General features: G+C 59.0%; 1 protein-coding gene across 1 annotated transcript in view; it reads left to right on the forward strand.

Moving 5' to 3' along the window:
• The window catches only part of RAI1 (retinoic acid induced 1), a 77449-nt gene that overhangs the window by 26244 nt on the left and 27193 nt on the right, over positions 1–24012 (forward strand). The window contains exon 2 of the mRNA XM_074596957.1: positions 9745–9825. The gene's annotated coding sequence lies outside the window, so the exon portion shown is untranslated. The remainder of the gene's footprint in view (positions 1–9744; positions 9826–24012) is intronic.

A 24012-nucleotide genomic window follows, 5' to 3' on the forward strand; every position in this document is an offset into this window, starting at 1 on the left:
ATGGAGAGTTTTCTGGCTAAAGAGACGGCGGGAGGAGGGACGGCTGACAACCCAGCAGATAGCATTGTCTGCCGCTACCTTGGCAATGGAGAGGAGAAAGGGCGGGTGGCAGATTAGGCGTCCCCTTTGCAACCCTCCCGACACGCCGGCTCCTTCTGCGCCCTGGGCCCCGCGCCCGGAGGGAGATGTGCGCCCAGGCTGGCAGCTCGCACCCCGGGATAATCCTCCCTCGATTCTTGGCGGGGCTGGTTGGGTGCTCGTGGGGACCGGCGAGGTGTCTGGAGAGGCTACCAGCAGGCGGGTCCCCCCTCCAAGGTGTTTTCGGTGCACACCATGCCGGCAGAGCCCAGCACGGTGAGATGGTACCGTACCGCTCGTGTGCTGTGCCAGGGCTTTGTCCGATGTGGTTTCAGCAGAACTGGGGGATGGAAGTAGAAACAGCTTCCCGAAGCGAGGACAGAAGGTTTGCCCCTGTGGATTGTTTTTGCCACTCGCTTCCAGGAGAGCGGGATTTGGGCTGCTGGGAGGATGCTGAGCAGAAACCAGCACGGTCAGAGCTGCAGGGACTAAAACTGATGACAGCAGCCAGAGTTAACGCTGAGACGCCCAGGGACGGGACGTGCACGGGGGTGCTTGGGTGACCTGGCAGGTCTGCAGGACGCCTGGGGACCAGCACTTGGAATTGCCCTCGCCACCTTGCTGAGGTTGGGAATGAGCGAGGGAAAATCTATGCTTGAACGCCTGGGGCCTCTTAGCTACAGCACACGCGAAACGCGAGATGGTTTATGGCAGCAGGCTCCGCTGGCACCGTGTCTGCTCTGCTCGACGAGAGCTCACCAACAGCCCCTGCTCCCTCTGCTGCCTTCCATGCCTGATGGGAAACTCCGGGGTGGGTTTTGCTCCTGCCAGAGCTTTGAGAGATCGTATCCTGCCCACCCTATCTGAATTCCTGATTACTTGCTAATTGCTTGACACACTCTACTTGCAATGCAAGAGACAGGCTCACGTCATCCTCTGTGGTTTGCCAGGGGAGAGTGTGAACCTCTTTTTGACTTGCCTTGAAATAGATGAAAAAGAATAGAGCTTGATATGATTAATGTGAAAACTTCAGCTTGCTTTCCTGCCTTGGCATCTGGGCCTCAGTCGTCTTAGCGTCGCCGTGCCATGTTTTTGGAGGGTTGGGCATCTGAGAGCTGATGGTGCGGGCTGCGGTGGCCTGGGCGCTCCTCTGCAAGGTCTGTCCGTATTCCCCAGCCGCTGGAGACATTTCAGGTTTGTGCAGCAGTCACGGAAGGATTCAGGTGGTTGCCTCGAGGCACTGCTGAGATAATACCTCAAGGGCTCCTATTCAAACCCACTGGGGCCTTTACATTTGCATGGTGGAAATGTATTCAGATGCACCATGGCTTTTCACTGAGCCCAGATGAGCAGGCCAGCTCGCCCCTCTCTGCTGCGGGCAGGCGGTCACCCATGCAGAGGGGATCAGGGGACCAGCACGGCTTAGATACCGCTCTGCAAGAAAAATGACAGTAATAAAGTAAAAGGTGGGTCTGGTTTTGAGCCTCGGGGGTGCAGATGCAGCAGCACAGCGGTGGTGAAGGGTGTTGTGCTGATGCCTTGGCGTCCCGAGAGCCATCCAGCCTGTGCCCGGGAGCTTGCGGAGGTGGGGGCAATATTGGTTTCCCCGCCTGGCTCACCAGGTTTACCTCCTGCATCACCTGCTCTGGGACGGATCCTGCCTGGTCTGAGGAGGGACATGGCACGGGGAGGAGCGTGAGGGTGATGGGACGGTCTGCGTCACATTGTGCCATTCAGCGTACAAGGTCCCAGAGCGAAGTCCCAGAGCATTTGCATCCATTGTGGCACCGCGGGTGACTTTGGGGTTGAAGCATGGCCCCAGGGAGGAGAAGTGAAGGGGGTCGCTGAATGCAGCTGAACACACAGCATGGAGTAAACCAGGTCAGATGTATTTACCTGAGCTCTTCTGCAAGGTGCTGTGGTTGTCCCAGAGGGAAGGAACCTGGACTTCGGAGAAGCAGGATGCTTGGACAGCCAGCCCGTCCTTTTGCAGCTATTTGCCTGCCCTGAAACAACATCATTCTGCTGTCTCCGATTTCAGGCCTGCTGCATGCAGGGACGGCTGGACGGGCGCAATCACCGCGCTGGCAGGAGAGAGGAGGTGGTGCAGGGCGGGCAGGTTCGGCTCATGCCGACTGCTGTCATGGCGTAGCACCCGTGACGTGGCTTTCGATGCCAGGAGGCCAGCTGGGGCACAGACCCCACTGCCGGGCACTGGCTGTCCTAAAAGGAGGAGATGTGGCCCAGATCGCTGGTGATGCAGCAGAGCATCCACAAGCGAGGACCCCGACGCACGCACGGCGGCAGGTCAGGGTGCCGTTTGCTTTGCCCTGCCACTTGGAAAGCAAAGTACTTCCCTGGGGACCCATGTGCCACCCACCCCACCTCCTGCACCGCTCCATCCATGCCATCCCCATCCCGGCATCTCGCTGCACAGCTCTGGGCACGTGGCATGAAATCTTTCCCCTTGCTTTCCCCTGTGCAGAAAGGGGAGAAAAATCAGCGTGTGAGCTCTCATGGGGGGCTGAGGGGCCGAATTCACCTTGCTGAGAAGCGAAGGAGTCGCTGGGTAAAAGGTGCTGGAATAAGCTCAGGGTGGATTAATCTGCAGCGACTTCGTAGTCGCTAATCACCGGTGTGAAAGCGCCCGGCGAGGTCGGGTGCTTTGGGGTGGCATTGCACAGAGGCAGCGCTGCCCGTGCAGGCAGCAGCAGCCGGGTCGCTCCTCTCTCTGCCTCCCAAACGCCTCCCGCGCCTGGCTCTGTGAATCAGCATTTTTGCAGTCGAAACGAGACAGCGAGGAAAGGCTGGAAGCTGTCGGGGCGCGGGGAGCCTGGCGGGGAGGAGGATGTGGGGGGGAGAACCTCGTTAAAAAGGGGCAGCCTGTGAGTTGGGGGTGGTCTCATGCCGTGGATCTGCAATCTGCTCCCTCTCGGATTTTTGCACGTTAGCGCCGTACACCCCTCGTGTGCGGCGGCGAGGTAAACAAGCGCTGTGAGCAATGCCTCCCCTTCTCGCTCGTCCCCTCCCCGCCGTCGGCGACGGGGGAATGTGACAAGCTGGCACCGGGAGAAAGCATGAAAGCGATGTGATCCGCTGCGGCTCCCGAGCCGAGAACCTGGGGAGATCCAGTTACAGCGACGGGGTTAGAACAAAAGAGATTTGCCTCCGGGATCAATTCCTCTCCATTTTCCGGGCTGCGCACGTGCGTGTGCGTGCACGCGCGTAACAGCCTCCGTCTCCGGCGGTTAGTGCCGCCGGCTCTGCAGCACGAGCAGCCTGGGGCCTGGCCAAGCACCAGTTCCAATGGGCTCCGATGCTCCGAAATGCTTCTTTTTCCCAAAACGGGGAGAGCAGGGTAATCCCCTGGGACAGGCCTAGGAATAGCAACGCCAGGCCAGGCTCTGTGATGCTTGAAAACCAGGAGCAAAGCTGGGCGGTTGGCAGATGCCAGAGCTCCAGCCTTTCCTCTGCCGAGGCCCGACCCGATGTGGGGCTGAGCTCCACATGTGGGGCCGAGAGTGCTCGTGGTCCCCACGGATCACTGTCTGCTCCCCAGGTGTTTCGAGGTGACACCTCCTTTCCTCCAACACCAGGCTGGCCAGCGAGCAAAACCCAAACCCCTAAAAAGCCTTTTCTGCAACGTAACGGCTGTGCCAGCACCGCGTTAACCGAGATGCCTTTAACCCGCAGCCGTGGCCGGGCTGGGGGCACAGCGAGCGTTTCACACGTGCCACAGCACCGGCTCGAGGAATTAGCGGAGTCCCCCACTCTAGGACGCTTGTCGCTCGTTTTGGAGAGGATTGGGCTTATTTGGGGTTGGGGTTTTTTTGGCATATTGCCTTCTCCCAAATGCCACTGCGGATGAGCGGTGGAGAGCACAGATGTGCATCCCGAGCATACCGCAGTGAGGTTCCTGATTTAAGGACTGTGATTAACCTCTTTACGACAGTTGCTAACCAGGTGCAGAATCATAACGGGAAGAGGAGGAAGCTCAGTGAAAACAGCCAGTTTTCCTCCGTCACCTGGATGCCATTTTCTGCCTGGAAATCGGGCAGGTTTTAGGATTTTTAAAGGGCTCAGGGACACCCCGTTTCTATCAGCACTGCCCTGTAGCTGCTCTCCAGAGCCCGTCTCCTCCTTCCCAGCTTGGGATCCTGCAAACAAGGCATCGACGCAGCGTGAATCCAGCGCAAGATGTGCCGGTGTGCGGGATGACGGGCTGCGGAGCGTGCCCCGCTGGGGGCTGTGTGTGCAGGGGCGCTGACGAGAAACGAGGCAGAAAATCACCCTGGATTTCCTGCCCTTCGTCTCGTGAGTCTGAGCTGGAAGAGCACCATCCCTTGGGCAGAAAAAGCTGCGGCCTCTCCCAGGTGTTCCTGCATGGGATAGGTGGGGGAGCCGGGACCTGCACGCGTGGCCGTGCACGTGGATTTGGCCAATCCACATTTCCATGGAACCTTGCTCTTTGGAAAGCTGGGCATCGGGAGGAGAAAAGTGGTTTTCCATGATTAGGCATGAAAAGGAGGAGCCATTGCAGCTTGTGTTTTGCCATCAAGGGTTAAACCAGGAGCTGCCAAATTTGCTCATTTTCAGGAGATCTGGCATCTGTGGGACTCAGGGCTCCTCTGCGCAGGAGTGTCACCAGCCTCCCAGGTCTGGGTTTCGTGGGTGACACTCACAAGTGCCGTATCTCACCCGTCCCCCCAAATACCGCTCTGGCGTCACGGTCGGTTTTAGATCGACTTCGACGCTGCCCGCCGGCCGGCCAAGCGCTGCGGTGTGTGGCGGGCATGGGCATCTGCACCTCGCTTTCTGGAGGTGCAAAAGGGCCGGACTCTTATTCCCACTGGCGTGATGGACCCCCCTGTTGTACCTCCTCCCCTTTCCATCTCCCCATGTCTTAACCGCAGACAAATCCCTGTGTTTTTCTCCCACAGGGGAGGCTGCAGGCTGTATTTCACACTGGGGCGTCCCCAGGCAGAGAGCGGCGGTCATTGTGCCCCCAACGCTTCTCAGAGTCAAGAGCTGTCGTGTCCCTTGGGAAAACGGCAGGGATAGAACGGGATGGGGACCGGGAAAGAGGGGAACCCCCAAAGCGGGCGAGTAGACGGGCTTGGGAAATGTGAAGAGACAGAAAAATGTATTAAAAACAATTAATAGCTGCTACAACCAAGGATTTAAACTGAAACCAAAGCCTTAGGGAGGGAGGAGATGAAGTGGCTTGCGATTGTTATTTTATTGCTTAATATTTTTTTTTTTTTAAATATGATATGCTAAATGCAAATAAGCATTCTTACTGAGCAGGAGAGGGAGGGGATGGAAGACATGCCGGGAAATGTGAGTGGGATCTAGGTTTTGCATCGTTCGCTGAATTACTGGCAGGTCTTTTGTAACATCTGTTAAAAATAAAACAAACATTCATTTCCATTTCTCGCTGCCTGAGATGGCTTCTGCAAAAAAATTTCAACCTGTCCAGGAATTTGTCTTGAAAGTTGCCCTCCCTCTCCTCACGCCTCCTCTTCTCCAGGGGAGATTTCCTTCCTGGACTTCCCAGGGGCTCCATTAGCCCCACATTAAAGCCTTTTTACTTTGCTCTAAAACTCTCCATCGAAGTAAAAGGAATTCTAATAAACCGCTGGGAAGACTCTGCTATTCACTCTTTCCATGGAAACACGGCGCTGCCTCGGAGCAGAGCTCCTCTCGACGGAGCCTGGGTCACGGCAGGAGGAGACCAAGGAGGGATGGAGAGATGGTTTCCATTATAACAGACCTTTTGAGAGAAATAATCGCTGCTCTCCCACCAAGGAAAGCCTTCGAGACGACGGGGGCCTCGGCACAACGCGGGAGCGGGGCCGGCCTCGGAGGGGGTGGTGGCGTGAAGCGGTGATGTGCCGGGTGCTGAGAAACTCATTAAAACATCTGATTAGTGGAAACGAAGGCGCCCACCGGTGACCGATTCCTCTCTCGATGGGAGGGACGAGTCCAGGAGGGTGGCTGGACCCGGTGCTGTGGGCAGAGGGGGGGCTCAGGGCTGGGGACACGGGGTGCGGTGAGGGGACGGGGTCGCAGGAGGACATCGGTGGCTCCTCACCCAGCGCTGGCCGAACATCACACCAGGCAAATACATTTTTGAAGGCCCCAAAAAAGCCTGTTGGCTCTGGGAGAGGGTTTCCGGCTGTCCCCCAGGCCCCAGGCAGGAGCTGGTCCGAGGGGGTCAGTGCGATGGCCGCCCTACCTAAAGTGACTGCAATATAATTAATTTTGAGCCTCCTCGCAGGCACAATCATCCCGAGCGTTGCCGCTCCGACACCGCGCTGCAGGATGAAGGATGATTTTTTTTTTTTTTTTTTTTTTGTCCCTAAGCACGAGGAAGCTCGTTAGAAATAGCCCGAAGGGCAAAGTTAGGAAATGAAAATCCATGAGATCCGCTCGGATCCGGTGCGTGGAGCTTGATGAGAGTTGGGGCAGAGCTGCCTCCTCCCTGCCTGCAGGGAGCCGCGAGCGTGGGGAGAGGTGTCACCCGGGCCAAGGGACGAGAGCAATCCATTGGGATCATCGGGAGCAGGGCTGGGGGAAACTCAGCCAGCAAGAGAGCTGAGAGGAAGAGGAATGAGGAAGAGACAGCTCAGAGCATCCCGTGTCGGCACCGGGGAGTTCCCAGGGACCCCGGGCCAGCGGAGCTCGGCAGGGCCAGGCGGAAGGGGAGGCTGGTGGGAAAAAGCTCATTTTCCTCAGCATGGAGGAGGAAGCCTTATCTTTGTAGGTCGCGAGACACTGATGGCGACGGAGCGCCTTTGTTTTAGCAGCTCCAGAAATGACATTGCAATGAGTCATTATTTTTTAGCCCCCCAGGGGCAGGAGGCTGGGGGGGAGGAGGAGGGGGGTGTGTTACTTCCAGGGAAGCCTCCGAATTTGATGGGCAAGGTGAGCTCTGCCCTCGCTGCGGGGAAGATGGGAAGAGGCTTTTTGACACCGGTCATGCTGGGTTTGTGGTACCTCGGGGTGAGATCTGCTCTGCAGAGACAGCCAGTGAACACAAGGAGCATGGGGCCATGTCCACCCCTGTGGCGAGGGGCTGGGTACCACGCACGGGGATGCTCTGGAGCTGGATTTCACCAAGAAACTTTCCCATCCCCACAACTATGCAGCACCATCCTCTGTGAGCTCGGAGGCTTTAATGAGTAAAGTTAATTGGGGCGATAGGTGATGGTCTCCCACCCAGACGGTGGTTGGGCTGAGACAGACATGGCCGTGTCATGCAAATGGAGGTGACGTGGGGTGCCGGCACGTCAGAAGTGCCGAGAAGTCATGAAATCAGCCTTTGTGAACTCATAAATCACAGAACTATGAAGCTGCCAGAAAAATCACAGCATTTAATAAACAAAGTGTTTGGTGGTGATTTGATTTGCATATGGGGCTCTCGGGGGCTTGTGGTTTCAACCTTTCTCCTCACCGCGGTGAGGGCAGGGTTTAAGGACAGCAGGGCTGAGGTTCTCCTGAAATCACAGGACTCCCGGAGTAGGGGATTTCAAAGATAGGAGAGCCAGGAAACAACCCAGATGGACCAGATTGCTGAATTTATGGGATCGTGGTGTAAAAACAACAAATCCTTTAGTCTTCTCTCAGTCCCAGAGGAGAAGCCTGGGGGTGATGTCCACTGGATGGTGTCCCACCTTGGCTTTACTAGGGCAGCAGTCCCAGCCTGTGGTGCCAAACGGTGGAGGAGCTCTTCCCTGTGAAGGACAGGGTGCGATCGGTGGTTAGGGGGAATAAATACCGAGTCCCGGGAGAGCCGTGACGTCCCAGCTTGGTTTACCGTCCTGCAGAGAGGAGGCACGTGTGAAGTCGGAGGTGGCCGGGAGCGTGCTGTGGTGTATTAGCTGTAAACAGCCAGGCTGGGGCTGGGATGGGGAGAAAGGGGACAAGGGAGTTGAGAGCAAGCGGTCTGCTTTGGCAGATGCTGGGTCCCCTTGCAAGGTTTGGTCTGTTTTGCGGCTTGATGCCTGCTATCTCGAGTAATTAACAGGGAAAAGAGAGGGCCTGGTTATCCATCCTTCAAGAGCAAGGGGTTGAATTGAAAGGCAGCACCTTGGAAGTGGATCAAATAGCTCTCCAGCCCCCTGCGTACGGCTCGGAAACTTGCTGCCGTGCTGCGTTATCAAGGTGAACAGCTTTAGTTCAATTAAAGTGAGGCTCAGAGCGGAGTCGTGGGAGGAGGCAGGGCTGGGCGCTCGCACCCTTCGGGCAGGAGCCAGCGCGCACGGAGCTGCACGGCAGCGACCCCGGCCAGGGCACCGCTGGTGGCAGGACGCGGGCATCCCGGTGTGCCAGGGCCACCAAAGCTCTCCCTGGCGAGCAGCACTGTGTGAGGGGACCAGCTCCCCCTCCTCGCCTCTGCACCGGATTTTGTTTACCCCTTGGAAAAAGAGGTGTGCAGGGAAGGATTGCTCTTTGTTACCATCTCCCTTTCCCCCCCTTCTCCTAAAATACCCCCCCCCCCAAAAGCAGTCGCTCTCAGCGATGAGCTACCATCAGCTCACCGTGCACCTAAATCCCCGCAGATGCTCGGCGCTGGGAGCTCGCGCGCCTGTATTTTTCCTGCCGGTCCCTGCCTGGGCTGCAGCTGGCTACGGCACACAGAAAGCTGCAGGTGTGATTTGTTCATTTGCCTCCACTCCCCCCTCCCCCGGGTCCCCCAGCGCTGCCTCCCTCTTGCTTTCCTTCCCCGCCGCCACGCGAGCCCACCGAGCTCATCCCACCCGGCTCATCGCAGCGGCGAGACCCGCATCCCACCCCACGCCGACTCCGGCATCTCCCCGGTGCAGCGCTTGGCGGAGGGCTGGGATCGCTGGGGCTGGTGTGTGTGTGTGTGTGTGTGTGTGTGCGTGGAAAGGGGAGGGGGGGTTAATCTGATCCTACGAGGTTGAAAGAGGAGAAAAAAAAAAAAATAAAATCAAAACTATAAAAGAAGGCAGCAACCTCCTCCTTTTCCCTCTCCCCCGCTCCAGAGGATTAAGCCTACAAAAAAAAAAAAAAAGAGAAAAAAAAAAAATGTCTGCAGCTTTCTGTTGACCCTGCATGATGGCATTTTTGCGCTCTGTGTGCTGCCTCTGCTGATTGCTATTCCTGGCACAAACACACACACACACGCACACACATACACACACACGCAGCCCCAGCACGGCTCACACGGGCACGGCGAGCCCACTCCAAAAAAAAAAAAAAAAAAAAAAATTAAAAAACCAAAACAAAACCAAACCGAAAAAAAACCCCAACCATCCCCAAAACCCAACCCAAGCCGGTGCCCCTCGGCGTCCCTGGCCACCCTGGGCTCTGCAGGGAGGGCCACCAGCACCCGCTGCCGCTCGCCCTCTCCTCCACCCCACTTCTCACCTCGTCCCCAGCTCCAGCGAGCACTTTCTGCCGGAGCCGCCCGCAGCCAGAGCCCTCCACCACTCCTACCGCTGGCATTACATTTTCAGGCTGGATGCTATAGGGCCGTTTCTAATTACCTTATATCCCCTAGTGGTCTATGAATAATGGTTAGTGAAGGAGCTCAGAAGGGCTGCTGAGAAGGGAAGCAAAAAAAAAAAAAAAAAAAAAAAAAAAAAAGAAAGAAAAAAAAGGGAGAATTGTGCTATTTCTCACATTTTTTTTTCTAAGGCTCTAATCTGGCTACTGTGCTCTGGAAGAGGAGGAGAGCGAGCCAGCAGGAGAGAGAGGAGAGAGCGAGGACCATCGCAGGTATTGTTGCAAGCTACATCTTTGTGCTTTTTTTTTTCCTTCCTTTTTTTTTTTTTCTGTCTTTTTTTTTTTTTTTTTTTTTTTATTAAAGCCGCAGCAGAATTGGAGGATGGGGGGCGGGGGGGGGAAGGAATGTTATGTGCGGACGGAGCTTTTTCCGGATTTATTTTTCTCTTGTGCAACTCGTGTGCCGCTGTGATTGAATGGATGCACGGCACCGGCATCGCGGAGTTTGGGGGGGGGTGGGAGGGGGGGGGGGGGGGATGGTTGTTGTACGTACGTGTGTGTGTGTGTGTGTCCGTGTGTGTCTGTGTGTCCTGTTTGCGGCAGCGGCGGAGGAGGGGGCGTTGGAGGGGGGGTGGGTGGGGGGGGTGTTTTGCTTTTCTGGAAGTAATAAAGAAATTTGCAACCGGTCCAAAAAACCTCCTGACTTGCCGATTGATGGGTGTCTGAACAAAGATACAGCTGAGACTTGGAATATTTGTGCGTGTAAGGGATGGATTCGTTTTTGCTTGTCCTGGCTCCTACTTTTCCAAAGTTAAAAATAATAACGGGCACGGGGCTGTGAAAGCCTCTGCAGAGGGGAATCTTCCAGGGGAGGCTTATTTAATTTAGGAGTTATTGATGTGCATGGTTTTATACTTATAAAAGTTGCGGCGGTGCCGCGGTCGGGCGCCTGGCTCTCCTTGCCGTTGTCTGCACGTGAGAACGCTGACTTGATGGATTTTCTTTCTTTTATTCGGGGGCTGGCGGGGCAGGAAAAAAATGGATCTAGCAGATAACCCAAGGAATCGCGGGGTTTGCACATCTGGCTGCGCCTTCGGAAAACCCCTCGGTGGGACTTTTCACCTCCCGCTCCCTTTCTCCCACGGCAGATTTTGCCCCCGAATCCTCCATTGACGTTAATAAACAAACAAACCAGGGAATAACCGAGGAGCCCGGCGAGGGGGCTCAGAGCCTGCTGTCGACTGGGGGGGGGGGGGGGGCATGTGCTTTTGTTTTAAATAACGAAACGGCGATGATTGAAAACATATGAATAGGATGCAATGCAGAGCGGGTGTGTTACGCGGGGGGGGGGGGCGGGGGGAGAGCTGGAAAACTGCTTATACGACAGAAGCGGAGCTTGAATGAGTGTTGGTGAGATGAAAGGCGAGGGGTCCGTCTCTAGCCCGGCTGCGGTGGGGGGGCCGTTCCCAAAGGCAGAGGAATGATCTTGGGGTGGGGAAACTGGCTGGGGAGAAATAATAAAAAAAAAAAAACAACAAAACCCACCAAACAAAAACCTGGAGCGAAGTATGTGATTATATCCCATCCAACTTTGCCGGCTGCGGCGTTAATGGAGCTGATTGTACTCGAAAATAATAAAATCCAGAGGAAAATACGCCTGTGCGTGGAGGGGGGAGACGTTTGGGGAGCAGGAGAGGGTCCCACAACCCCGTCGGTCCCCCCAAAAGCGCCGCCGAGGTGGGTGATGCCGTGGCGTTATCCAAACGTGGCCGGATTGTGTTTATTTGGGCGGAAATATAAAGCTCGAGCAACTGCCCCGGGGAGGGCTGGAATCCCCCCGGGAAAGGGCTCGGAAACCGGTGCTGCCCTTCGCTGCCTGCCCTGCCTGGCCTTGCTTTTGTGTTTGTTTGCTTCCAAAGGAGGGAGGTGGGGGGGGGGGAAGAGAGAAGGGAGCCGGGGGGGGGGGGGGGGCGCGAAGGCGGGGAGAAGCCGTGAGGGCGGAGAGCCGATTTAAATTGGACTTAATGGATTCCCAGGGCAGCTCTTTTAGATGAAAGTCAAAATAAGAGCCAAAGTGAATCTCAGCAGACCTGTCTGTTGCATTAGAGATGCAGCCTTCCTCTCCCTCCCTCCCTTTTTTCTTTAAAAGAGAGGGGGAAAAAAGTGTTATCCGTACAGAAGACGGCGTGGAGTTTCTCGTTCCTATAATGAGAGCTCTAATTGAAGAACTTGCAGCCTCTTGGGAGAGTCTTTACTGATCGCTGCTTTTGTTATTCATGCCGCGCTCTGTTTTCTTGGTTTTTTTTTTTTTTTTTTGGGGGGGGAGGCCCTGGCGTAAGTCTGGCCGCAGCGGGGTCGGGGTGCGATGCTGTGTGTGTCCCCCCCACGCCAGTTCGGTGGGATGCCGGCAGGTAACACCCCCCTCCGATCCGTGTCCCCCCCCCCCCGATCCGTGTCCGTCCCCCCCCACCCCGGGGAGGCTGAGCGGCTGCTGCCGGCTGTGCCGTGCTGGAGGAGGAGATGTGCGGCTCAAACCCCCCCCCCGGGAGCCGGGGAGGGGGGGGGGACAGGCTGCAGTCTGGCTGCGGGTGACTCTCGTCCTCGCAGGACCCCTGGGCTGCGGGACGGATCCTGCCCGGCGTGACGCGCGGGGACGGCTGGCGGTGAGGGTGCGAAGCAGGGCTTGTGCCTCCTGCCTGGGCTCGCTGCAGGGTGCCGTGGGGTGCTGTGGGGTGCCGTGGGGCGCCACGGGCTGCCACGAGCCCACACGGTGCAGAGGGTACAATGCAGCCCCACCGCCACGGCTCTTGTGTCCCGTGGGGGTTCAGGGTGGCTCTCTGCAGCCAGAGTGTCACCTGGAGGGGACAGGCGTTGTGCCAAAGCCGCGTGGACCTTGGGTATAGAACAGGACATGGCAGCCGAGCTGACAGGACCTGTGCTGGGCAGGAGAGATGAATTTCCCCCCTCTCCTGCCTTTGCCGTTGCCCAGCAATTCGGGACAGGGAAGGGCAGGGGTCTGGCAGATGGGGCTCCCTCCCAGGGGGGGTCTCATCACCCCCACTCCCGCTCACAGGCCCCTTTGTGTGGTAAGTGTCTCTGTGACCACATGGAGGTGGTGGCTGTCCCCAAGCCCCGTGTCCCCACGTGGTCCCACAGCGATGCTGTGCGTGGCAGTGGGCTGCTTTGGTGCAGCCGAAAGCTGCTGGGGAGCAGGTCCCTACTGCCCCCATGTCCCTCTCCCAACCCTGGACACCTTTTGGAGCTGCACTTGAGCTCTACATGGATGAAAACAAGAACCACGAGCCCTGGGGACGCTCTCGGTGGCATTTGGTGGCTGTGGGGCTGAGTCTGGCCGGGGAAGAGGATGTGTGAGCAGGACAGGGCTCCACCAGCCCATCGGTTTAGCGCGGAGGCAAAGCAGTTAACCTGGACATCAGATCTCCCCGAGAATTGTGTATTGACCCCGACGGCGATGCATCAGGAGCGACAGACTCTCCATCATCGATTCCTCTCCTCCCATCACCAGGTGTCGACACTAACGGTTGTGGAGCCGGCTTTAATTTCAGGCCTCTGGCTCCAAAGCATAACACTTAGCTGTGGTCCCAAGGTGCTGCCAGGCTTTGCAAACGCCTCCGCGGGCAGGTTGCCATCCTTATTTTGTGGCAGGTATGGCCGGGGGTGGCCGGCTGAGCCAGGGATGGGGCTCGTGGAGGACCCACGAGCCCTGGGCTCCCCAGCGCCATCGGGCAGGGTGGCCTCCCGAGGTGGCCTTTGGTGGAGGACCCAGGGGGGCACCTGGAGCTCCTGTTTTGCCAGTCTTTGCTAGGAAAACCCTCTGGTCTGGTCCCCCCGTGCTGTTGGTGCTGAGCAGCAGAGGATGCACCGGGGCTGGGGAGTCCCAGTCCTCCTGCAGCCTTTGCTGGGTGACCTCGTCTGACCGGGGTGCCTCTTGCCCTCCCCACCTCCGAAATGGCCACGACCAAATCCGATGGGCCACGTGTATGTGTGCCACCCCACGGAGACCCGGTGGGGAGGGTGGTGTTTTTCTTGGGTGCCTTGATTTTGGGCAGGATGAAGCTGCCGGCGGGGGCCGGCTGGCACGCCGCCTCTCCTCCTTCCCAGCATCTTGAGATTTCCGAGACGCACGCAACCAGGCTGAGGCTGAAAAAGCTGCTTGTGGTTCAAGAGCATCTCCTCGACGGAGGAGAGAGGAAGGCTTTTCATTCCTCCCTTTCTTTTGGAGCTAGCTGAGCTCCCCTCGCCGGTGCAGGGGCTCTTCCCGCTCCCCCCTGCAAGGGAACGTTAAAAGCCAGGGGCAGCGGATATCTTGACACCCCGTCAATCCGAGCCTTTTACAGCAGCAGTCTCTGAAGGCTGGCACTCTGCTGCACAGAAGAAAACAAGTGAGAAGAGGGGGGGAGGCGAGAGCAAGCCTTTGCAGCCGGCAATCGATAATTGTAGTGTCAGTCACTGCCTAGGAAGTTCCCACATCCCCACTGTCGCTGGCGGGGGGTGGGAGTAGGGGAGGGCGAGAGCTCGGCTCTGCCCCGCGCAGCATCGGGCACGGGGCAGGGAGCGATCATGGAGGGCGAGAGCCCGGCCCCGAGCAGGAGCCTCCCGCTGCATTACTCACCACTTGATGTAGCTTGAACCTTTCAACTCCCTCCCCTTGGGGATGGAGCGGGCTGGGCAGAAGGTGTCGATGGAAAACGCTCTGCTTTCCGAGGTTTGAGGGTTGGCTGGGGGTTTTTTTCCCCCTTTCCTTCTTTTTTTTTTTTTTTTTTTCCCCTTCCCCACCCCGCTCTGTGTACATTTGGGGCTCTAATATTCTCCAAAAAAATACAAAAGGAACCCCAAAAAAATACCCAACCCCGCTCCCCCTCGTGTGTGTCTCCGTCTTAGCAAAAGCCGAGGTAAAAGATCAGGGAATTCTTCCTTTTGTGCGGCTTTCAAGACCAAAGATGCGCCGGTGAAAAGGGGAGGCTCAGAGTACCAGGCACACACAAGTGTTAAAGGAGAGGCTTCCCTTTTGTCTCCAAGGCGATCAGCCGGCGAAGGGATCCACAAATTAATTAAAAATTGCTCTGTCTTGATTGAGTTATTCCTGCTCTCATCCCACCTGCCTATCAAAAGACTGGGAATGGCAGGAGGAAATTCCTAGTTCTTTCCCAAACAGCTCAGACACGTACTACGGACCGTCTCACTCGCCTTTTATCCCAGGCAGCAAAGGAAATAAAAAAAGGAAGGGCTGGCGCGGTATCCAAAGAGATCTCTCCCGGAGGATGCGTCCCTCTCCTGCGCTAACAAATGCTGCGGTGTTTGGACAATTCGGCAGAAAAATGAACAGATTTACATGTCACGCATGGGCCAAATTGTGGTTGTAACTCCATGAAGTTGATGGAGATCCATCGGAGATTAATTTGGCCCAAGGTCTGGCGCTCGCTCCGCGGGGAATAGGCTGGATCTCTGCCTTGGTTGAAACAAGAGGTATTCAAATGGGTTTGTTGTGGCTGCACTATGCCCAAGTGGCAGAGCCGAGCAAAACTCCCAACCGGTTGTGTCCCTTGTGCCAAAGCGCCATAAATACGCCTCGATCTGTCAAGTCGTGCATGGTCTCTACCGCGTTTACCGCCGAGAACGTGTTAAGGGCGTAGATTTATACGTAGGGGCTGTACAGAAGTCTCCCTGTGTGCTTTGCTGGGAGGCTTGAACTCCGTCCCGGCGTCCTGACGCGGGGAATCCTTTCTCCCCACCCATTTATGGGATTTCCACCCAAAACGAGCCTGTGCCAGGACCAAGCTCAACCCCAGCCCAGTTGAGCCCGGCTCCCAGTCCCAGGGCTCGGGCTCTTTTCTGGTTTGGGGGAGCATCGTCAGTCAGCGCCTCCGAGCTGGGTTCGGGGGGTTGGTTTGCTGCTTTGCAGTCAGACCTTGCTGCCTCCGCTTTATTGTCATCTCCGCTCTTAGTCACCGCTCGATGCCTCACCAGGGGACACCGCTCCTGCTGCATTTATGGCAGCCACTAAAATTGGCGCTCGGTGCTTGTGCTCCGGTGGGGAGGGACACTGAGCATCAGGGAGGCTCTGCCCAGCTCCGTTACGGTCCTCGACGTTGCGTGGGGCGTGCGGAGGAGCTGCAGGGCACGTCGGTCACCGGATGGGTCCCCTGTGCCAGGGACAGACCTCCGGCTCCCCTGGATCCCATCCGGCTCATGCCGGGAGGGGATATCGGAGCAGTGCTGGAAAGGAGCAGCACCGGCCACATTCTCAGGTGGAGATGGCCAGCGCGTAAATGAAAATTAGATGCTCGATAAAGTAGGAAAGAATAATTAAAAACGTTCATGGCTGCTGGCTCGCAAAGGCGTGGGCACTCACTGATCTGGCGAGGCACGGCTGTTGTGTGTCCCCCCCCACAAACACCACGTCCTTCAGCTTGGCTGTCGCCGGCTAAACCTCCCGCACCGCCTCGTCCTGTGATAGCGTGTCCTTCACCGTGCCTGTCGCTATATGATCTATAGAACAGGGCTGGCCTGTTCATACCACTGCCTTTCACCAGGCCGGCGACTGGATTCTCCGGAGGAGGCTCTAGTCCTATCATAGCATGTCCTTCACCGTGACTGCTGCTGCGCGAGAGGCACGGCGGCGCGGGGCTCTAATACCTTGTAATTCACTGTGACTGCTGTGGCAGGACCTGCACCGCGCTGCGCTGCGGCAGCCCTTCAAACCCTTTGGCTTCTGCGTCTGCTGCCTGGCTTCGGAGCAAGGACACGCGGTGGGGGGACCTTGGAGGTGCCCCGGGCTCGGAGCCTGCTCCCCGGCTCCCAGTGGGTGCGGGGAGAGTGCGGAGCATCCCTGGGACACGGTCCCATGCTGGCTCCTGGGTGGTTTGCAGGGTGAGATCCCCGTGAGGAGGGGGTGCTGGGGGCCAGACCCTGCCCAGGCAGTGGAGAAATCCCCGTCCGAGTGTGGCAGGGTGAGAAATGGCCCTTAGATGCAAGAAAAGCATCCTTCCTCTGGGTGGTTCTCGGGCAGCATAATAAATGTCAAAAGCCCAGCGCGCACAAAGGAGAAAGGGACGTTTGGCTACCGAGCGCGTTTGTTCCGGGAGCTGATTTACTTTGAAGACTTAAAGGGTTCTTCGCTGCTTCCCTCTTCGCTGGTTAACCCTGTTCCTTTGCCAGTTAAATAGAAATGTGGCCGCCATCAATAAAGTCCTTTTGGAGGCTCCGCTGTGGACGTTTGCCATGCCGTTCTCCTTCCCGTAGAGGTGCCGTGCCGGACATCTCTCCCTCTTCCACTGATCCGGTTTAGCTCCTCCGTGGGCAGACGGCGGCTGTACCTGTGAGCTTTTGCTGCCGTGATAAAGTGAGGGTCCCACAAGGGGCCAGGGTTTGCCAGCCAGGCGATGGAGATCCCCAGTTCCCACCGCTTCCCCTCCGTGCACACAGGAGCCAGGAGCCGCGGTGTCGGGGACCGGATTCGGGGCTGGTGCTTTGTGTTGCTGGGTTTTCTTTGCAGGGGAGGCGATGCAAAGCCACGCCGGGATGCTGGAGCCTGCAGGAAGAGTGAGGATGAAGGAGAATATCCTCAGAGGGCTCCCGGGCTGGGAGAAGGGCATGTTCAGGGCAAGACGGGTGAGGGGGCAGATTTTCGGAGCTAGCACGATGCTGGAACCGGCCGGGGTGCGGCGTTGCCGGAGGAGCTGGCACCCTGCTGACAGGAGCCCCATTTTTCCAAAAGGCGGGGGTTGGCGTCTCCCATTTTGCTCCCGTGCAAATTGGCAGCGACGCCGCTGCTCCTGCTTGGACCGGGGAAAGAGAAATTTGGCCCGGTGGCTTTTCTTCCTCCCGCTTCCCCCCGCAGCCTGGGCTACAGATCTGCAAACAGCTGTAAGAAGCGCAGAGATCATTAGCTGGAAGGATCAGATGAGATAGTTTCTTAAAAGGATTGTCTGATTTCTCTATTGATCAGCCTGATTTAAAAGGGGGAGTTGGGTCAGGGGGCATAAATTATCATTGAAGGAGGGGTGAAGGCCTCAAAGGCTGCGCTGCACTTAGCTGCAGTGCTGAGGAATGTGTCTCTCGGTAGGGACGTGCATAGCTGAGCGCCGTGGCTGCTGGCCAAGTTGGGTCTCCTCTACACTGAACTGGGAACCGAGTCAAGGGAAGTGCATTTAAACTTGGTTAAAGAGCCTCTCTCCGCCAAACTGGTTTCTGCAGCCCCCACCGGTATTGCGGGGGGGGATGTTTGTTTGGGGTCGTAGGGGGGCAGGGGGTTGCAATGCACGGCCCTGCTTGAAGTTTGGGGGGCGGCGATGGGTTGGGGGAGCCGTGGGGTCCCGCTGACTGCGAGCGAGCGAGCTCCCTCCCCAGGGAGAGGATGCTCTCGCCCCGCGGGGACCTGCGACCTCTCCCTGGCTTTCCCCAGGCTCCCTGTGTGGTCTCCGGCGAGATGTCGAACCACGGGAGGTTTCTGCCTCCCTGGCTATAAAATGAAGCTAATCTGCAACCTGAGGTTGCTGCTTTCCCCGTTCTTGTGATCCCTGCCCGGGGCTCCCCCATCTCCTGCCACCAGAGTCATGGGACTCGCAGCCTTCACTGCAGCCCCCCCGGCCCTCCGGCTTGTGGGAAATGGAAGGGGAAAACATCCAGAGAAAATAAGACGCCATCCCCACTGATTGCAGAGGGTCTGGTTTGGGGGACGCCCCATGTCACCTGCACCGGCTTGCTGGGCCGCAGCGTATTTGTATCTCTTGGGGTGTGGGAAGCACCCATTTCCCCAGGGAGTCTCACTGTCGCCGCCTTCTCGCTCCTGGAGCTCCGTCTCGGCCCCCACCGCCCAAACATGGCATCTCCCCGAGCAGAGTCCTGCACGAGCCGGTCGGTGCTTCTTGCTGGTTTGGCGCCTGGTGGGGGTTTTGGCTGGAGCAGGAGGGGCTCGAGCCTGGGGTGATATGTGCGGCTGGGAGCCGCAGCCCTGCCAGGTGCATGAAAGCCAAGGCCAGCCCTGTGCATCATGCTTCTCCTCATCCTCATCCTCGTCCTCATCTTCGTCCTCATCCTCATCCTCATGATGGTGGAGCCTCCTGTGCCTGCATCAGCGCCCATCTCTGCCTTCTCTTGGGGTTTGCATCTTGCACCTCCGGGGACAGACCACGGGGATCTGTGACAGGGTGATGGCACCCCGACGGGGCTGATCGGGAGCCGGGACAGGCTGGCTGGCGAGGAGAAGCTGGAGGGACAGTTGCAGGATGCTGCGGCATCCTCTGAAGCGGGTTTGTGCCCTCTCCAGCGCCAATGGGCTTTTTTTTCCTCTTTTACTTCGGGCTGTGCTAAAATAAAACGATGCAAGAAACGTGGTTTCTGGCACATCATCATCGGGGTGAACACAAGCAGAGCCGTTCCCGGGAGCTGTGGGCAGGCACGAGGTGCCCCGGTGAGCGCGGGGTTGGGGCATCTGCCCAGAGCCGGGTGTCCCCAAGCTGGGGACATCTCCCAAAGCTGGGTCCATCTGCCCTTCCCCAGTGCTGCCCCACACGCCAGCAGTGCCACCAGTGCAGCCGAGGCTGCTGCCCGCCCCGGTGCTGCCCGTCCTCTCGTTCCTGCCCTCCCGTGCACCCCGTCCCCGTGCATGGAGCCTGTCAGGGATGGCAGCACCATGGTTCCCCGCGGCGTGTGGCTCGGGGCTGGGAGGAGGTGAGGCAGGGCATTACCATGGGTCACCTCTGCCAAGCAGAGAGCAGGGGGCCGGGACCCCAGCCTGGGGCATGGCCGGGTGCAGGCAGCGTCGGGCAGAGGGTTCAGACCCGGCACAAGGTTGCGCCAGGGCGGCGGGGGCTCATGGCGTCCCTGTTCTCACCGAGGACGCGAGCATCTCTTCCAAGCATCTGCGCGGCATTGGCCTCCCGGCACGGCTGCGGTTGTGGCCACCGGCGAGCAGCGGCTGGGCCAGCATTATCCTGGAAATGTCAGCCGAACGCCAGCCCGCCAGCAAGCGCCAGGACGCGGCGGGTGGCGGTGACTCGGCTTGCTGGCATTGGCTACCATTTTAGAGGAAATGTGGAGCGGCGGGTAATTATTTCTCTTTCTTAATTGAAATTTCAGCCTCAGTGGTTTGCGAGAGCGGGCGGGAGAAGGAGCACAGGCGAGCGTGGCAGGAACGCGGGGCTCGTCGTGGGCCGAGGGGGAGCATGAGCGTGCCGAGCCCACAGGGTGGCAAAGCATCCCACGGCTCGCCTGGGGTCCGGCACCGCCGGGAAGGGATTCCCACAGCCCATGGCACGGCCTGCTCACGGTCGCAAAATAAAATCAACCCCAAAAGGGCAGAGATTTTGCATGTTTTTTAGCGGGGGGGGGGAGGGGGGAGAATGCTTTATTGTTTCTTTATTCCTCTATTTCTGTTTTGCTTCGGATGGAGGGCCAATTAAATGAAATTACGCGCTGCAGTCTGGCACCCCGCACCGGCTCGGAGCAATCAGGTGTAACGCAGCATGGCTGATGAGAGCCAATCAAGATGTATAAATGAGGTGTTGACATTCAAACAGCAGGTACCCGCGCCGCCCAGCCGCAGCCGCGCTCGCGGGCTGTCGGGCCCGCGCCACGTCTTCGGGCGCGGGGGCTGTGACAGGCGGCAGAAAGGGCCGGTGCCCGACGGGGCAGCCGGGCTCCGCTTCGTCTCCATAGCATTTCGTATGAAGCGTGATGGCGGGGAGATGACGAGCAGCGGGGGGCGGCGGGCACAGGAGCGGGTGGTAGGCATCCCCACCGGGGTCTTTTTGTTGGCAGCCCCCGTGCCCGCTGCCAGTGCATCCCGTGGTTGAGGAGATGATGCAGCCGCCGAGCCCTTAGCACCGCAGCGGGGTGGGCAGTGAAAATGCTGTTGCATTGGGGAAACTGAGGCACGGGGCAAGCTGGTGGCATGCGGGCAGCCCTCCTGGCTCTCAGGCGTGCCGTAGCTGCCGCCGCAGGATGCGATCCCCTCGCTGGGAGGTGGGGACCGGCGGCCTGGCAGCACCGCGCAGATCGGAGGAGCTCGGAGGCCATCCGGGGAGGAGAAAGCAGCTCCGTGGCGAACAACCTCATCAGCGTTTCCTGTCTCACGATGGAGAAATCGCATGTGGTGAGAGGCTCTAAAAATAGGCTCAGGCAAACTTTTAACCACATTTGCAGATGTTAAAGGTAAAGCCGGAGCAGCCCTGGGGGAGAAAACATCCCCGGTTGTGCCTCCCCGGCGTTAACCCTCGGCGCTGCTGGCCCCAGCGCAGCTACGGGGGGAGCCGGACCGGAGGCCAGCAACCCCCGGATGGGCAGCGGGGCCGAGCCGCCGTCTCGCCGCGCCGCTCTCCTCCGCGTCCCCATTAAGCGTGCCGGGGAGGACATTAGGAGCAGGAGCACGTAGCGGCAGGCTCTGTCTAACAGCGCTGCCGCCTGACCCTGATTTGTAGCAGGGCTGAGCGGGGAGGTTTGCTGTAGCGTTACAGCTCTTCCTGTGGTAATAGCCCGGCCAGGCGTCACACGCACGGCGCTGCCGGTGGCACGGGGAGGCCGCAGCCGCCGGGGCGGATGGGGTGGAAAGGAGAAGCCGCCGTAGCTGGGTCGCGGCACGCTTGCTTGCGAGGGGAGGGAGGGGGCAGGCTGGGACGCACGCTGCCATGGCGCAAGCGGTGATGCCGCTGGGGTTGCTTCTCCCCGCGGCGGCGGTGCTGGTGACCGGCATGGTGGCAGGGAACTGTCTGGATGTGCCTGTCTCTGTCCCTGTCCCCACCAGCCCCATGGCCCCGTGTCCAGTGGCTTGTCCTGCACGCAGCAGCCGGGGCGTGCCGGTGGTGCTGCCATCCCCTCGCTGCCTGCTGGGGCTGGAGTCACTTGGGGACAGTGGCCAGGGCTGCCACGTCCTCTCCCAGCCACCGCATCAGCTCCCCGATGGCACCCAGGGGACGTTGTTTCACCTCCCCAGTGTCCACCAGGACAAGGGTGACACACTGTCAGCGGGTGCTGGCCCCACACCTGCCAGCGTGGTGGTCACGGCGAGGTCCCCATCCGCCACCTCTGGGCCATGGTGATCTCTGCGTGGGGACGGATGCATCCCGCTGCCGTTCATCCCCAGGGACTTGCAGCGGCAGAACTGACCCTGGCAAAGGAAATATGGACCCCAGAGGGTCGAGCCAGGTCCTGGCGTTGCTGCCCTCGGGCTGGCGAGGGTGTTCTGCCCGTGAAAGATGGAAGAGGCAGCACTGCCTGCGAGCATCGCTCCACGGTGCCGCGGTCCCCTGTGCCGGCCCTGCAAGCCTGAGCAGGAGAGACCGAGGAACCTTTAACCTCGCAAACCTGGAAAGTTGACTCAGTCCATCGGAAAGATGAAAAAGCCAGAGCGAGTGAATGATTAAAGGGAAGAAAATGAGATTCCTCAGGTTACCTTAGCTACCCGCTGGCTGGTGCTGGCAGCTCGCAGGTCCTCGGCACCTCTTGCACGCAGCTGGGTGCCGGCGCATGGCGGGGGGGACACGGCTTTCGCTTCGGGAGGGGGCTCCCCGGGAGGTTTTTAATAGTTGCTCTTTGTGCAATGGCTGGGGGGGAATCCATCGCTTTCTGTCCGCCATCACCTGGCGTCACCTCTCCTCCTGCCTGCGACGGCTGCATCCTCACGGCTGGGTTTGGGGTGATGGTTTGTATCGTCATCAGCCTTTACCTGCAACCCCGGAGAAAAACTGCCCTTCTGAGTTTTATTTAGATTAAAAAAAAGCCCAAAGCCAACCCTCAAACAGGCACGAGCTGCATGGGGCCTTGTGGCCTGATGGCCAGGGTGCCAGGGACCAGCGCTGGTCCCCAGAGGTCTCCGTGGGCGAGAGCCAGCTGCATCGGGATCGGTGTTTTGGCAAAAGGCATCACCTTGCCGGTAGGGATAATAACCAGGAGGGGGAGGGGGCCGGGGCAGGCAGACAAGCAAATCCGTTTTATCAGACGCCGCATATTTTATGAAAGCACATTTCAGCTCTTCAGCTTTGGAAAGCTTTTCATACCCTTTAATTTTCTAATAAAAAGGAATTACGTTTGCTGAAAAGCCAGTAACAAGATTCACTGTCATTGTCTTTTGTACAGACCATAATTCCTGGCTTGGGCTCCTGCCTGCAGCCCCGTTGTGTGGTCCTAAGGTGTGGGTCCGGTGTGCTGGCAGGGGGGGACAGGGGACAACGGCCGTGCCGGCAGCGGGCAGGGGACAGCTTTGCCGGCAGGAGCTTGTGGCAGGCGTCCGGGGATGCCGGGGTGAAGAGGAGCACCATGTTCGGTTCTGTGTGTTGACCAGCCGCGCAGGGGCGGCTCTGGGGCACCTGGACCCGCCGGGCCAGGAGGGCATTTTGTGTCCCCCCCCACCGCAGGACGGGGATTCGGGAGGATGCGAAGGACAGGGCGCAGAGGGGAGCGGTGCTCGCTGCACCCACACGGCAGCAGGCGCTGGATCAGGCCCCGCTGCTGTGCCTCCCCCTGTGCCATCCTGCCCAGTTTTACACCGGTTTTACACCGGTTCCCCTTTATGGGCAGCCTGATGGCGGGGAGGAAGGCTGCTGGTCCCCCCGCTGACCCACCCAGGGTTTTACTCCAGTGGGGAATTGGCTTTATCCCGGTGGGGAATTGGCACGGTGCCAGCCGGCACTGATCCCTCCTTTGGGTGCAGCAAATCTGTGCGCGCAGGGAGGTGGATCCTCCTCACGTGCTCCTTGCATCAGACGGGGTACGGCTGGAGCAGGGACCTGGTGTCTCCCAGCCGGGAACTGCGGGCACTTCCCAAGGGCCCAGGTGCGATGGAGCGGCTGCTCCCCACTGCGCCCCGCACTGGCTCCTCTCCAGGGACACCGGCTCCCGCCGATGGCCTTGCCGGGACATCCCTCCCTGGCAGGGGCTGGCTGTGTTTGATGCAGGGAGGCCATCCCGGTCCTGTCCCCTATGGGAAAAGCCGTCCCCAAAACCCCAGCGACCCGGCGGCCGCTCGCGGGGTGGTGGGGAAGGGTGAGCACTGGCGCAGGCTTGATTCCCGACGGCTTCGCCTTGGCGAGGGGCACGCTGCTGGTGCGGCGGGTGGGATGGCTCTTGAACCAAAAAACAGGGAATTTAATTGCCTGGTCGTTGGCCTTGTAATCCCAAGCTCCAGAACCCATGGCACCCCCAAGATCCCGCCGACCACAGGCTGTGCCCGCAGGCAGCATGGCTGGGGCCGGCACCGAGATCCACCAGCTCCTCCCGGCTCCCCGCAAAGCCCCCGGCACATCCTGGCAGCGCCCGCGGCGGCGGAAGCCCTTCGCGGGCTCGCTCGCTCCCCACGTCCCTCCCGGGGAGCATCTCTCTCCGAGCGCTCGAGCCGTGGCTCTGCCGCTGCCGCGCGGTCTCCCGGCCGGCTGCCACGTGGCGCCGGAGCCACGATGCCGCAGCCGCTGGCGCTCCGTCTCCCTCCGAGCTGCTCATTTGAAG

Source organism: Larus michahellis, chromosome 8 (assembly GCF_964199755.1).
Source record: "Larus michahellis chromosome 8, bLarMic1.1, whole genome shotgun sequence".
Classification (NCBI taxonomy): domain Eukaryota; kingdom Metazoa; phylum Chordata; class Aves; order Charadriiformes; family Laridae; genus Larus; species Larus michahellis.